General features: G+C 38.9%; 1 protein-coding gene and 1 long non-coding RNA gene across 4 annotated transcripts in view; one reads left to right on the top strand and one right to left on the bottom strand.

Moving 5' to 3' along the window:
• sh2b3 (SH2B adaptor protein 3) overlaps positions 1-16,822 on the top strand; it is a 67,982-nt gene that overhangs the window by 5,405 nt on the left and 45,755 nt on the right. The window contains exon 1 of one of the 3 annotated variants that reach the window (XM_042487673.1): positions 13,308-13,353. The exons of the other annotated variants lie outside the window; for them this stretch is intronic. The gene's annotated coding sequence lies outside the window, so the exon portion shown is untranslated. Of the gene's footprint in view, positions 1-13,307; positions 13,354-16,822 lie in introns of those variants that run through there. 3 annotated transcript variants of the gene reach the window in all.
• LOC121944017 lies at positions 1,442-12,233 on the bottom strand. Its single transcript, XR_006105891.1, has 3 exons — positions 12,184-12,233; positions 2,989-3,083; positions 1,442-1,976 (listed from the first exon to the last, which is right to left on the bottom strand). It is a non-coding gene; the product is annotated as an uncharacterized LOC121944017 (long non-coding RNA).

The raw sequence follows: 16,822 nt of genomic DNA, 5'->3' as shown, positions 1-16,822 counted from the left end.
CACACATGCGTGCCTGTGTGTTTTTTCCAAAGCAGCATTAATTAGAGACTGTGTGTATGTGTTTTGCGTGTGTTTACCCTAATGCGCCCCCGTTCTTGTTGCTAGAAGAATGTTGATTATAGGCCCGATTTAGCTGCAGCAGAATGAGGATAGCGCTTAAAAAATGTGTGTGCTTAAAGGCTCTACAGTTACAATGTATTAATGGATTTTGTGTGTGGGTGTGTGTTTGTGTGTGTGTATACACAGCTAGGAAGTAGGATGAGGTCAAAGGTTTTGCCTTTTGTCAGACTTAAGAAAAGACACACACCCTGAAAGTTTGCTTTTTAGTCAAGAGAATTTTCTGCAGGTTAACGAGTGCCGACATGTAGAGCTGCAACAATTTGTCAATTTATTGGATCGGCTCATCGGTAACAGTATTGAGAAAAGATTTATCATTTTGTCAGTTTTTCATGCAAAATGCCAAATACTCTCTAATTTCAGCTTCTCAAGTTTGAGGATTTGATGCTTTTTTGTTAAATGTGACAGTAAACTAAAAATCTTTTGCTCTCGGACATAAGGAGCTTACTGCAGACAGCACTGTGGGATATTTGTGAGCGCTATTTTTTCGGAATTTTTAAAATATTTAAGGGCTCAACAGTAAGGATTTCACGATTTCCTGGGGCAAGTAAAATGCCAAGTGAAGCTAGTAAATCCAGCTACCCGATCAGGCAAGTGGTAAAAAAAATAAAATAAATACGTAATTTTTTTCTTAAGCTTATGATGAAAGTTGCTGAGAGTGAGTCGTCTTGCTTTTTCCTTATCCATAACCATAATCCACCCATAAATTAATGAGAAATAATAATCCGACATTATTTATAATGCATCAACATTGATTAATTTAAGTTAAGTTAATCTTAGACAAGGACATTGAAACAATGCTTTTTGTCTCCAACTTGCTGTCATCTATCGTTAGTCCTCAGCAGTTCAGAGACACTTAGACCCCACATGACACGCTAGCAAGGCGCTGAAAAAGTCAGGCGCCTGGAATAATGTCAAAGGGTGCCAGATATGCCACAGGAAACTGGCATGCAACACAAATTTACAATAAGCATTGAAAATCACTTGAAAACTGTAAGTAACAGCTTAGCTGTCTTGCAAAGTATCCTTTTTTTCAGCTATTATAGCCAGTGTTACTGCAACCTGCATGCTAAAAAAGTGATTAATTGTGACATTAGCTTTAAACTCTTATTTCAAAAAAGTCAGACTTCTGTACTTGTCTTTTGTTACTCCCCCGCCCTCTCACAGCTTTGATTAATGGCAGATATTTTTCAGTGAGACTTTGATGCACAAAAACTGATATTTGGGACAGCCCTCGTTGGAAGTTGCACATGTGCAGTACAGATCGCACACTTGTAAGAAATTATAATCGCCAGTAAATAAAACAATTATTTATTGGGGCAAGCAAAAACTGACTTCAGGCAAGTACATTTCTGGCCCACATGCGCAGCTGGGCAAGTGAAAATAAATATTTAAGTCAAACCCACGATTTCATAGACCAAACAGTTTACTGAGAAAACATTATTTGGTTTGATCAATAATAATCATTAGTTTCAATCCTACATAGACACGTATCAAATAGCTCTTTGTGTGTTTGTTCCTGTATGTGTGTGTGTGTGTTTAGCAGAAATGGGAGTAACATCTAAGTTGAAGTGAAAGTAGAAACATGCTGTCATGCAAAGTATGTGATTTGTATCATGTCAGTTCAACATGAGCGCAGAGTTTGCCGTCACTGCGGAGATAAATCCCAAAACAGGATTTTTGGGTGATGTTTTCTGTTACAGAAAGTGAGAAAAAAACTTTGAAATTCAATTTGCTCCTCATGAGTCCCAATGTGGAAAAGTTTATAACTCCTGAATTAGCTTTCCAGGAAGTCAGATGCCTGCAGATGATTCACAGCTAATCGCAGTGAGTGAGTTGCTTCACACCCCCGAACAACCCTACACACAGTTAAACACACATACATAATAAATAGTATCTCACATCGTAAATACTATCATGCTTCTTCATAATTCACAATGAATCAGAAACACATCAAGAGCCGGGATGACTCATTCATAAAGTGCTTGTGGATTTCAGCCAGAGATTTCTGTCGTGCTCTCCCCGGCTGGAACATTTGAGTCTTGAATGCTTGAATTGGCTGAATTGTATTGATTTGACTCAGCCGAGTTGTGAATGATGGATTGTTGTTTTCAGCTTTTCAGAAACTAAGCCTGTGTTTAAGGGTTCCAGTAAGAAGTTGAGGTCAGCTTTTGGTGGCTTTGTAGCCGAGAAACACTTAAACTGTTTAGTTATTCAGTGTATTCCCATTTAACGTTCTGAAATGCACAGGGAGTCTCTGTTTATTTTGCCAGGGCTCAAAGTGTGTGTGCAGGGAAACCTTTCTTTGCACATGTCCATTTTTTCTTCATTGAAACAGTGCACATTTTATCTTTGTAATTTTTAACTGGGCACAGTATACTGAATAAGAAGATTTGTTCAGTGTACTTCACTGCAGGATCATGCATACGTGTGCGTGCATATTTCAAACAAAGTCCAGATTCAGTTTTGTGTAATTGCATATTAGAAATACTAATAGACTCACAGAATTATTTTAGAGACCAGAATTGGCGTATTTTTTTAAATTGGCATATGTTTTTTTACTTTAGGGAGTAGTAGAGTATATATATTATGACTCAGTTTCTTCTTTTTTTTTTTGTTTTACCCTGTAGTGACTGTATTTAAAGGCCAAAAACTACTCTATTCGAGCTGAAACTAGTCAATTTGTCCATCGGCAGAAAATTAATCCTCTGGTTTGAGTTCCTCCAATGAGTTATTTGCTGCTCTTTTCTCTTTTACAACATTGTAAGTAGTATATCTTTTTTTGAACTTTTGGTAAAAAAAAAAAGACACATTTGAAAGTGTCCCCTTGTCTGGCAAATTGTGGTGGATATTTACCGCGCTGGGTCTTACCTGTGTCAGCAGCAGAAGGAAGTTTGCTTTCACTCTCCTCTGCAGCCTGCTCCTCTGAACGGTCAATCGGATCTGATAAGCTCTGATCGATGAGACTACAAAAAAGAAATAAAGAAAAGAAAATCTTGAACATGATCATCAATTTGTCCCTCAGTTATTTACCCAAAGCTCAAACTCAGCAAACTGCTGCTGAGGAGAAAAAATAAAAAAGTCATGGACGTCCACCACACATAGAATCTATTTCTTTGGGAAACACTCAGTTGTCTGGACACGGTTCTCAACTTAAAGTGTTTGAGCCAGCAGCTAGCAACTAAAGGTGCTAACTCAAATATCTAAGGCAACAGTGCTGACAGAGCTAACGCTGTCGACGGTAGGGTTGGGTACCTACCGGACCAAATCATAACGAAGATTTTGGTGCCTCATTTCGGTGCAAGATGGTTTGAGTAGTAAGACAGAGAGCGAGAGCGAGATAGATAAGATAGATGGTTTGAGCGAGCGTGTGTATTTCCCAGTGTGCGTCAGTGACAGTAGTAAGGTTGCAGTAAGCGTGGCCGTGACAGTTTAGGCTGTTTGTCAGTGAATGAATGCTTAAACTCTTCGAGGCCCAAGCCAAGCTCCCGTGTCTCTCTTGTCACCTGCTGATTAAAGTGAAATGGGTTAGCACTGAAGTTAGCAAGCTAAGTTAGCCTCCCATGCTCCCTTAAGGTGGACTGTTAAGGCGGACCAGCTGTTCTCACTGTAGTGACAGTCTCAGTATCTCCTGATAGAGAAATAATAGAGAAATGTCAGTCTCTCCTGAGTTAGTGAGACAATTACAGATCCCAAATCAAATGTTATTTTTCTGTTAGTAGTCTTTTAACTGTTATTTAGTGAGAGATTATTATAGTTGGGTTCAGTTTTTTTCATAAAGTGAATGTTAATAATGATTTATTTTTTATCTGTATATCTATGTTTAACCATAACCATTTTAAAAGTATTGTTTTAGCACCAGTATTGGAAAAATCTCAAACACCCCCCAACTCTATTAACGAGGGCAGATCGGGAAAGTGGGTGCAACACGTCAACGACTCTGCCGTCCGGACATCAGCAGTAACCGCTGTATGAGCACAATGCAAAGTGGCGACAATCAACTAGCCAGTGGGATGCACACATGCACTAACGTGCACACGCATCCAGACCGGCTAACCATAACTAACTACAGAGAAGCTCTGTAGTAGCGTGACTTGGAGAAGCTCTAAAGTAACGTGACTTAGTTCTCTGCTCAGGACGCCGTTACGCCACAATATCTTTACATAGCAAATAGTGGTTTGCCACCATATTAATGCTCTGAATGTCTCATACAGAACCTTTAATACTGTGTCAATAAAGCGCGCTGGCTGTGGTAAAGTAAATTTTATCCACACCGCTCACTTCCAGACATGGATAGAGGGACGTTATGAATGAACAAAACACAGGAAGAAAAGAGGCATTAACTGACAGGTTGTTTGCGATGCGTGACGGTCACCACTGACCTCATTCCTTTAGTCTCCCCTCCTCACAGATCACATCTATCCATGCAGCCAAAACTTGACTTCTCTTTTCATTTTTCTCTCCTGTCATTATGTCTGTGGGAGCCCTGTATTTTAGTATTTCCTTGACATGCCAGGCTCTGTCTTTACAGCATAATGATAGACTGCAGGCTGCGCAGAGACGTTTTGTATTAGTCACTGGTAGGATGCTGGACAGCTGGAGGGATGCTTGTTAGTGAAAATTGTGCTACTGGACACATAATCATCATAAAAACTGTTTTAAGGTGAATTTGTTTTCCGCTGCTGTGTTGATGGGAAAGTGCTTTTGATACAGGAGTTTACAGTTGGGTTTCCTACTTTTAATCCTTGCTGGAGCTCTGCGGGTTTTTTCTTATCGCAGATCCAGCCTTTTAGTTTTGTTCTTTTTCCAACCTGCCTCCCTCTTGCTCCGTTCCCAGACCACAGGAAATGACCAGAAGGCGGCCGGGCTTTATTTCTGTATGTCTCAAGAATAGCAGCATTGTGTTGCATTGGAGCCTGCATTGTTGTGGGAAAGTAGAGCTAGAGAATGCTCTAACCAAAACAAAAACCCTATGTGCCCAATAGTATTTAGCCTAAACATATGCAATACAAAAGATAAGTCTTCCCCTAGTGTGCAGCTGTTACTGCCTCTTTTTTCTTTTATTATAAATGAGCTGCCATTTCTAGATGCAAACGGTGGAAAACAAAATATTGATACATATTTTGATTCAGAAAGTCACTGTAGATGAGAGCACCAGCTAAAGGAAATGCAAAACATTGGAGATTAAAGGTTGTTTTCACCCCATAGCCGTGTTAAGTGGGTTTGAGCTTTTATAATTAATTGATTAGTTGCCAACTATTAACTTTATCACCAACTAATTTAATGATAGATTAAGTGGTTTGAGAATTTTTTAAGGAAAAAAAGTCCAAATTCTCTGATTCCTTTCTCAGTGTGAATATTTTCTAGTTTCTTCACTCCTCTTTGACAGTAAACTGGATATCTTTGGATTCTAGACAAAACAGGAAACTTGAGGATGTCATCTTGTGCTTTGATCAACATTTTTCACTGTTTCACCATTAAATATAATAATTAGTTGCAGCACTAGTTTGGATAAAGCCGTATTTTTTTTTCTTATTGTAAGGTGTTTAAAAAATATTGCTTGTAGCTTTAATGCAAGAATGCCAAGTGGTTTAGCTTTTAGAACAGGCTGTACACAAACAAACATGTCCAACATTTTATCCTTTACTGACTGGTTTACTGACTGGTTTGCTGACTGGTTTATATTTATAATGGTCTCTGGCTGCGATGAAGCTGCAGGCTCGCCCTGAATCAGCTGACGCTTTCCTCAAGCTATGGGAAGTTGAAGCCGAGGGTTATCTCATGTTTCGGCGCTACTTCCTCTTTTACAATATGTTCTTCAATTATGTAAGCTTTGCGCGTCTCATTCTCTGCTCTGTTCATTATCAAAGCTCTTTCACATCTCACTTAACACAAACAGGAACACTGAGACGCAGCCGATCCCGTGTCTGCAACGGTGCATCTTTTTCATGTAGACTTCTTCTTTTATGTAGCTGATCAATCAAGCAAAACAGTTTTAGCTGCATTTAGCTGTAGTCCGGTTGATTCACAGCTGCTTGTTGCATTCAAGTGTAAAACATGAAGTGAAAGGGATGAGAAAGGTCACTTGGTGTCAGTTCACATTAACTGGTGTGTTGGCTAACTGTGGAACGGGCTGTTTTGCTTGTCATAACAATATTGAATGGTGACTGTTTCGGTGGGAATCCCTGACCTTTTTCTTTAGATAAAAACAGACTTGCATAATAGCTGCTTATTCTCATGGATGTTCCTTCCTGTATTTTGCTAAAATGTTGTTTGTGTTCATGTAAAACAAGGATAGAACAGAGCTGCATACTTAAAATCGTCACCAAAATCCTGATTTTAGCTGCGGACTTCATTTAAGCAGGTTTTTGACACTCTACTCTCTGTGTGTGTTCATTTGTGAGCTGAGAGGCTCTGATAGGCAGATTTTGTTGCATTTGGACTAGGGCTGAAACAATTTGTTTTTTAATTGATTAATAATGACAGAACGTTTATTGACAACTATTTTGGTATCCATCAATCAATCCTTCTGCAACATGAAACATGTCAGTAAATACCCCAGTTGTGAATTGTGAGGCATTTGGTGACGAGCATATTGTTTCGTTTTGTGTGTGTTTGAATCCCTTTATCGCTCTCGTATCTTCTGTGTACCCTCTCTAAATTCTGACGTTTTTTTCCAGTAAATCAAGGCAGAACTGTCGGAACTCTTGCTATTTTTCCTCCAAAGTACTTTGGTGAGTTTCATTAGCGGGGTTGATAATTGACCAGTCAATCCGATCAGAGCAGATCCAATTGATGGACGAGAGAAGCAGCTGCTGGGGGGGCAAGTGAAAGCAAATTTTTTCGGAACCAGCGCAGTGACCAGTACAGTATTATTTTAACTGCACCTGGCACTCTGCTGCTCTGTCTGTGCCCAGAGGGTGCTCCGCGCCCGAGATTGTGGCATTTTGAATAGAACGAACGGTTTATGTATTCCAACAGTGCTCCTAATGAACGGTCCAGCTTCAAAAATAGAAAATCAAAAAAATGTATATGTTGGAAATCCTGTTTATGTGATCATAAACTGAGTATCTTTGGGATTTTGACTGATGGTTGAACAAAACTTTTTTTAGACATTGTGTTGAATTTTGGAAATCATGATGTAAGAAATTGTGGTTTTTCAATGATTTCTTATACTTGAGAGACAATATAATAAATGATTGAAATAAACAACAGATAAATTGATTAGCTGCAGCCCAACTTGGAAAGACCCAAGCTCACTTCCCCCCGTTTTCAGTCTTTATGCTTAGCTGTTGGTGCCAGCTACGTCCTTACAGTACAGCCATGAGTGTGGTATCAATCAGACGTCATTTAACTTTTACCACAACGCGAATGTCAAATTATTCCTTCCACAAACCCTTTGCCCTTCTTTCTAGTCTGGTAAAACGCTGCGTTTCTTATTTGAAACTGAATTATTTTATCATGGAAAATATACTGTTGTCTCAAAGAAGTGCGGTAATAGTTAACTGTCATTAATACTCCAGAATAAAACCTTTAATTATCATTCTTTATGTGTGTATTCTCAGCAATGCAAGAGGAGTTGTTTTAGAAGTAGCATATGTTAGCTAAACATGTAGCTTTCAACACAAATGGATTACAATCATATTATATTTAAAGTAACAGCTCCTGCACTTAAATCTACTCGTTCCACCCCTGACGTAGGAGTGTATTTTGGTATGCTCTGTGTGTGTGTGTGTGTGTGTGTGTGTGTGTGTGTGTGGTGATCGCTGCTTGCCAGGGCAGGGCAGGGCTTCCTGTTTCTGTGATTGCTGCCCAGGCAGAGCCGAGCAGAGATCCTTTGGTCTCTGTTCCTCTTTGGCTTTGCCACCTGGACCTTCACCCACAAAACCTGGCACCGCCTCCTCTCCCCTCGCCTTTCTCCTGCTCCGTTTTCCTCACTTCCTGCCTGCCTTCTCATTATCCCCTCATCTGTCTGTCTGTTCCCTGTGACCCTTGTTTTTTCTGTCTCCTCCTCTTCCTTTTCATGTTTGACTCCCTCACTCCTTGCAGCCTCCTCCCTCCTCTCTCTTTTTTTTTTTAATAAGCCCCTAACTCCAGCGCTCACACTCTCTCCGTGCTTTGTAAATTTATCTCTAGCCCTGTGATTCATTCAGTGATTCAGAGAATGAACATTCAAAGGTGGTAACAGAATCTGTTTTTCATCTCAGACCTTGTGATGCACATGTTGCCACATTTCTTTTTTCAATTTATTTATATCTTCCACTCCAGTTTTTCCCATAAAAACTGGAGTGTTTGATGTCTCAGAAAGCCTTGATGCCACACAGAATAATTGAGTTGTAAGCAATAGATTGGATCCGGCTGATTTTGGTAATAAGGCCAGGGCTATATAAAGGTCAGAAGGATGTGGCTAGCTGTAAATTGCATTTAATATAATGACTATGACAATTAGGAGCACATCCTATTTTTGCAGCAGTGAACAACCAAACAACGCTTGGAGGTGTACATATGCACACATTCTCAGACTGGCTACTCATACCCACGTGCCTCTTTGTGTGTGTTAGAACACAAAAAAGATGTGTGTGTGCATTTTTTTTAATGGACGCCTTTAAGACTTGTGGTTGGGTTTACTGCTTGCTGGCTTCATGTTAGTTTTTGTAGTTAAAAATCCACATTTTAGCACAGTTCAGGGGTGGAACTGAATGATAGCCATAGGGCAACAACTAATGATTATTTCTTATTTTAATATTATGCATGATAATATTGGCATGTCATCACTATTGGCCAATATTGGCTTTAAAATGAAATATCATATCAGCCAACATACTGATGTCTGCCATGATCACAAACAGGTTTTTTTTTTTAACCCTAAGTCAAAGTATTTTCGTATTTAGGACAATAAATGAATTAATATTACATACATTGAAAGGCATTGTACTTTATGTCTCCCATCTTCTAAATTAGTTGTTATATATCTGCATATGGGATATCAGCAAAAAAAAAAATCCAATATCAGCAAAAAATCCAATATCGTGCACTCCTTATTTTCAGTGTTGAATAATCTGACATTTTTTCTTGGTTGATCAATTCATCTTTTGGTTTATAAAACATCACATAACAGGGAGAAATAAAGTGATATCTCATATTTTCATGCTTTTAAAAATGAACTAAGTCACACTTTAGGATGGACATTTTTCCTCATGATATTATTGATCATTTTAACAAATTGAGTTAGAGTGAAAACTTTTATTTTTAAGTAATTAAAGTACAGACACTATCAGTGCAGTATCACGCTATCAGTGACTGCCTGTCGCTTTAGTTAGTGTACTCTCTCCCACAATGTCGCTGCTAGTTGGTTCTTGTCGGTGGCTTTTGAGCAGATTCAGTGTGTTGAATCTGCTGCGTAGCCCGTAAGTGAGTGAAATCACTGTGATCGGCAGTTCGGTTCAGTGCATCACAAGAAAAAAATGGAAAGAAAGCAATCAAACTCCTAAACTGAAGAGGGTGTGAGATCAAAACCGACTTATATTAGGTAAGATCATGTTTTTAGCCACTGGGCACTTTAGCAGAGATGGTTTGTAATTTTTTGTGTTATTGTTCGCTAGCGCATTTGTTTGGTCACCATCGGGTTGTTGTTAATGTGATAATCGGTTAACTAGCATCCTGTATTTGTCCTGTTGGTCTTCCGGTGTCCTTTTTTTAATGACGAACACAGACTACTGCCATCTGCTGGTGTAGAGAGTTATTTCCTCTCACGCAAAACACACGTCCTAGTTGACCATTGGCTGTATTCTTTACAGTGTGTTCAAGGGCTGTAACCAATACTTTTTTTCATTATTAATTAATATGCTCTTATCTCTAATAATTGTCACAAAATGTCAGAAAAATGTCCGTCACAGATTCCATTTCATTGCATTTTTTTGTCCGACTTACAGTAAAAAACCCAAAGAGATTAAGTGTATTGTAATGTTATAAAAAAACGAAGCTAAATCTCACATTTGAGAAGATACTGTCAAATGTTTGGCATTTTAGCAAATACATTTTTTAAATTATTTTTTTATCAGATGACTCATCATTTCGTTGACTAATCATTCAAGCTCGAGAACGCTCAAAATTTTACCACCAGTGAAAGAATTCAGCTTTCTTTCCCTTGAGAATTTGGATGTATTTTCCATTGATTTCCACCCACTTGGAGCCTCTGTACAACCAGTTATAAGCAGTACTGCATCTCAAGCTACTTTTGCACTGGCCTCAGCCCGTAGCCATGGCAGTTACCGCCTGCTATGAATACATGACCTGAAAGCTCAGAGACCTCTTTTGTGTGTGAGTCCATTGCATCGAACAAGAGCTGCTCCCAACTGGGGACAACAGGGAGCACACAGTGGTGTGTGAGCGCTGATACCAAGCTCTTGAGATATAAATAGGACCTCCCTGCAACAGCACTTCCACCAGCAGCACTGATAATTCTCCATGTGTTGTGTAAGCCTCAGTCTTTGTGTGTCTTTGTAGATTTTAATTTGTTGGCTCTGCACAGAAATTAATGCCATCTCTCTCTGTTTTGAAATCTTAATGTTGTAGTGGTAATGTCTGTGTTGTTTTGGAGGCTTAAATGGAAGCATACGTATTTTTCAACCTGGACCCTATTTTCCCATGTTTTTCTGTCTAAATCGCTAATGGGAAACACAATTTTTTTAATTTGTCCAGTATTGGTGAGTGTGGTACAGCAGTAAAAAATTGGCTACAATGTAATAACTTTCCATGTGTTTGCGCCGTCCATTTACATTCACTAAAAATGCTTGTTTCGCCACTGACAAGCTGGAATTGTAATATATATTACATATAATATATTATAAGTGATAACATTAAAGAAAGGATCCCTACATAGACAGACCTTTTTTAAACCAGAAACAGTCCCAAAATTGCTACTGCCAAACTTGCCAGACTCTTTTTAAATAAACAGTAGTTTTATTATGGTAAAATTCATTTCATTCAGAGTTGACAGAAACAAGTTAGCCTATGATTTAAGCTTGGTAGTATTTGTATTTCAAAGACAAAGCTAGTTTCAAGGATATTGCATCTTGGATCTGCTCCCAATAGGCCACAGCCAGGATGCTGTTTACTGGCTACCACAGTCACACTACTAACTCTTTTAATTTTTGGCAGTAAGCAGGAATGACACACCACTGCATCACACATGTATCCCCCAATCTGTCCATAAACTTATCAAAAAAAAAATAAATCAACTCCGTCAACTGACACGAGTCATGAGGTTACTCATGCTGACCAGATCAGTTCACGTGTGTTTCTTCCCTGCTTGATTAAAATCAGCTTTAGGCTGTCCTCCAGTAAAAAAAAAAAAAGAAAAAAGAAAAAAAAGGAGTTTATTTGCACTTCTGGTGTCAGGAGCAACACAGTTCTGAGAGAAGGTAAGAGCTTTGCTATACATTGTCTTCAAATTGACTTTTTAAACCATTCAGATCATAGTTCAAACTTTGATTTTGAGGCCGTTGAGAAGACTCCCTAACATCCACAGCACGTTACCAGCAGTCATTTCCATTGTCAATTTATCTGCTGATTAGTTTCCTTAAATTTTGTTAGAAAATTGTGAAAAATGACACCCAGAACCCCACAGCACAAAGTGGCAACTTCAAGATGCATATTTTGTCTGACCCACATGAAGATATTCAATTAAATTTAATTAAACACAGAAAATCTGCAAATCCTCACATTTGAGACGCTTGATGCAGATAATTTGTTTTGGGGTTTTTTGGTGGGAAAAGTTGTTGCTGATCAATTATCTGTCAGTTTGTTCAGATGTTCAGAAAAAGAGACTATATTTCTCTAAATGTCAGTCTGCCACAAGCTGCTTTCCTGGAAGACTATTTCTTTCTAGCACCTGTTTGACACGTGCATCTGTCCAAAAACAGCAAATGAGTTCTGCGAGTTGTCGATGTCACCGTTTCTGTTTGCTATTTTAAACAACAGTGGTTGAGCTGCAGCCTCTGTACTCTCACAGTCAAAGGTGATACAGTAGCATTCGTTCAATCGTAGTTTGTCTTGCCAACAAACCTGCAGCTGATGCCGACATTCGCCCCGTCACTGCTCAGGACCGGAGCTTCTCAGGCTGCTCGTTGCTGCAGGAAGGCTGTGCCAGATTCCTGTAAAGCACGAGGGAGACGAAGAAAGCCGTCAGTGTGCTAGTGTGTTTGTGTCACAGCGAAGAATGCAGGCATTGAGGAAGAGGAGGAGGGAGTGATGAGTAAGGTGAGGGAGAAAGAAAGAAAGCAGTGAATGCAGGAACTTTAGTGAACTCTATTGTGCAGAAATGTTTTCCATTTGCAACTTAGTGTGTGTTTGAGTTGGCCTATTTTCTCTTGTCATCCCCCGCTGAATGCCGTCTAGCAAAACAATAATATGATAACAAAGCGCCAAGTTGAGGTTAGAGGTCCTGGATAAGAACAGAGAAAGAGGACACACAAGTGTGTTCGCCTGTTTGTTTTCCCTCACAACTTGAACGGGGCCCTGTTAGGCCCTCAGTCAAGGTAAAAGTAAAGGAAGCATGAACCCAAACACATCTGGAGATCCTCACAGTGGAGGACAGAGAGGATGAAAAGAAAGGGAAAACCATGGGAACGGAGACGGCCAAGCCCCCAGAGGGATACAGCGAGAGGAAGTGTGTGTCTGCATCTGTGTGTGTTCTGTAGTCAGTCAGTGCTGAGTCATCGCTGGGCTGGCCAGGCAGATAGAAACAGGCTTCTGGGGGGGGCCAGCCGGAGGGGCACGAGGGTACGTGCACTGAGCATGCTCCAAAAACTACAGGAAGGGAATTAGTTGTTGTGACAGGACATATCCAGGAACTTTAGTGACGCAATATTTCACGATGCCAAGTTTTCACTCCCTCGCTGACGCACGTGTCCCCCCGCTATGTTTGATGATACTAATAAAAAAAAAAACTGAGTTTGTCACATCACGACACAGGCCTTGGTCCCTGAATGTTGCCGTGTGGGACACGGAGAGGGACAGAGATGTTAGCCGAGAGATAACGAGACATGCTGTTCCATGTTTGGCCCAACCACATTGACCCCCCCTTCGATTTCTTGTGGTTTTCTGTGATCTGTTAGACCACAGCCTATAACCCCCCCCCCCAACACCACCACCATACATACACACACGTTTGCACACACACACACATTTCCTCTATTTAGAGTGGATCCTGCTGTACTTCACTGAAGGAAGATGGTATGTAAATGTACATATGCCACATGCCGTAGTTTGAGAATGGTTAATACAACTGTAGCCGACTAAACTGCAACTTTTTTTAGCTTTAGCACTTTTATGGGAAGCATGGGTAGAGGTAGCAGCGCAGAAATGAGCTAGTTATGTAATGCATGTTAAGATCTCTCTAAACATGTCCTCGGTATCTTTAGACATCAGTGTTTCCTGGTGACATATTCTATCATCAGCTTTTACCACCTTATGCAACAAATGTAACTGCAAAATCCTTTCATGCTTTAGTCAGGGTTGGAAATTAAGTACACAAGTGGCTGCTAGATTTGTTTCACTCGCCAGCCTAAAAAACAATCCATAGAGTGACTGGTAGATGTTGGAATCCACCAGCCACAGTGGCAGGCTGGAAAAAAAAGTTAATTTCAACGCTGCTTCAATTGCAGTGTGTGTAAAGGTCACTGTTTTGCTACATGCCGTGTGAAGATCAAGCTACTCTGCAGCTGATTATACAACATTGTATCATCCACCGGCTTTCTGCATAAACCAAGAAGCTCCACTGTTGCATCAGATGAGGCCTGCTGCGGTTCTTTAGAAACTGTGCCCTCTTCCTCTACTAATCATCTGTAACTATGGGTTGAGCGCACTCGGGGTCAGCAGTGTATACACGCGATGAAGGACAGGAGTAGGGCTCTCATCGAATACTTGGGAATGCATCCTGTTTCTTCTTTTTCTGTGGGATTTTGTGGTTAACTCCTAAAACGCCATCTCATCTCTGTTTTATTACAAAAGAAGCAGTTGGTTCTGGTGGATAGGTGAGAGCGTGTGCTGTAGAACAACAGGGCTGTTGAATGTTGTTGACTTCTTTCTGTGCAGATCGGCATTGACAAATGGACATTACTGAGATGATGATGATGATGATGATGATGATGTGTAACTAACGAGGAATCATGTCTATATTATAATGAACAAAAACTTACAGGTTTTTAGAGAGAAAGAAAAGCCTGTTGATATAAAACTAATCAACATACAGTGAGTCAGTATGCAATGACCAGCGCTTGGTACCAAACTGTATTTTCACGGGTACAGACTAGAGGTCGAAACATATTGTTTTTTTCAGGGCTGAAACTCATTATTAGTACTTAATGGGACCAAAAAAAAATCAAACTTTAACTGATATGCATTTACATTAAAAATATTTCCCTTTTTTGACCAATTTTTGTCAAAATTCTTTTTTTAATTTATTTTATGTTCGACCCAACTTGCAGGTATACATCAGCCAATAACTGCTGTCAGTTTGACAGGATATAAATATAATATGCTATTATATATATAAATTATAGCAAATGAAATACATATTTGGCGTTCCCTTAACAAATCTAAGGGTTAACTTTAGGGTATCAGATCACAAACTGTCCAACCCCCGACCTCTGACCAATCACATCACTGGAAAAAAAAAAGGGTTTCGAGATGTACAAAAGTCCAGAGTGACAGGTAAAGTGTTTTCACTATTTTTATGGGGTTAGCAGAATCATTTTATTGCTCCATTGTTTTTTTTTCCACTCTGGTTTTGAAACAGATTCTAAAAAGCAGAATGGTCGTTTCCAACACTAGAAACATGATGAGGATTTTAGCTGCATTTTAAGTTAGGTTTTACACTGTCCTGTAATGAAGGAGACGCCCACTTTAGTTTTTGGATAAATTAATGTAAAATGAATTTTACGGATTGAATAATATCTGTGATAAATACCAACAGACCAAGCTATCAGCTGTAATATAACAGCAGTGCAAAAACAGACCTCAGCAAATCAGAACTAAGCATGTAAAAAAAAATAAAAAACGGCAACATATGGTATGATTTGAAGGAATTATAACACACGTGTTAAATTAACATCATCCTGATTAAAAATACATTGTTACCTGTTAATGTATAATGCGATCTGTGGTTTTAAAGAACTTTCTTTTAGAGTCACTGTGGACAAATTGACCAGAAAACAACAGTTTTCAGTAGGTCAGTGAGAGTCACAATCAGATGATTAAAGTAAACAATAATATTTATCAGATTTTCTGCATCACTAAAGAACTGCAGGTTGCTGTATAAAAAATAAATAAATTAAAAACAAATTAAAAACAAAAAAAAAAGGGTATTTGATGCACATAGTGATACTGTAAATGCACAGTTTCGTTTGGTGGCAGTCATGTAGCTCAACAAGTCTATAAAGCGCATTTATAATGTTTTCTCTCAGCTGGCAGTTTGTCTGGCTCATAAACTGACACTGACTTTAGTGTGACGCTCCCTGAAGACGCTGTGAAAGACGCTTTATAACTAATTTCAGGCTGAAACTCAGAACTTAACCTGCGTTAACTTAACCATACCGGTTAAGTTTGCCACATAAATTACCAGGTGAAAGGCGAACCACCTTCGTAGTACGGAAAACCCTGGTTTTAGACTCAACACACCTCGCTAAAACGCTAATCTAGCTAGGTGGAAAGCTACACCCCTCACTTTGAGTGACCAAACAACCGCTCACCGGTGAAAAGTGCGCCGCTATCGCATTAAGCAACAGTGACGTTTTATAAACTTACCGGCAAACGTCACTTTGGTCCATTCAGACCCTCCTGCGATCCTCTTCAGTCCCGCTGCTAACAGATGCTAACGGTGTCCGTCCGTCACTCGTCAGCCATTTTTGTTTACTTTTTCTCTCCTTTCGCGTGCAGCTCCACGCGCCAGGTGCTGTTAATTAAGCACGAGGACGGCTCTCCTGGCAGCTCTAGTAATCTTTGTATTTTGGTGTCCGTGAATTTTACTTTTCTTTTTCCCTGAAAATTCCATAATAACGTCGCCGCAAGCAACTAGACAAGCTTCACATTAACAAGACAGTGGGACTTTTTTTTTTTCAAACTTTATTTATAGTTTTTGTTATTGTTGATGTTTTTCAATATAAACACAAATATTCAAAAACACACACCCCATCCTCCTGGAAGTAAATAAATTGGGTGACAAATAAATAAACATACAATAAATAACTATTTAAATAAATAAATAAACAGGTAAATAATAATGCCAACAACAGTGATAATAGTTGAAAAATATATAAATAAAAATAAACTAAAATAAAAGTAAATAATAAATTACATGAAAACAAACTTTATTTATAGTTTGTTTTTTTTAGTCAATATAAACACAAACATTCAAAAACACACATCTCACCCTCCTTGGATCCCCAAAAAGTAAATTAATTGGGGAGAAAATAAATAAATAGGTAAATAATAATAATAATAATAATAATAAAATAAAGGAATGAAAATACAAAATATAACATAATGCTAACAACGGAGATAATTGTTGAAAAATAATATATATATATATATATATATATATATATATATATATATATATATATGTGTATGTATATATGTATATATATATATATAACAAAAGTAAATTATAAACTTCATTTATAGTTTTAACCACGCAGAAGTC

The sequence above is a fragment of the Plectropomus leopardus genome, chromosome 6 (assembly GCF_008729295.1).
Source record: "Plectropomus leopardus isolate mb chromosome 6, YSFRI_Pleo_2.0, whole genome shotgun sequence".
NCBI lineage: Eukaryota > Metazoa > Chordata > Actinopteri > Perciformes > Serranidae > Plectropomus > Plectropomus leopardus.
This window is presented reverse-complemented; position numbering and strand designations above follow the sequence as displayed.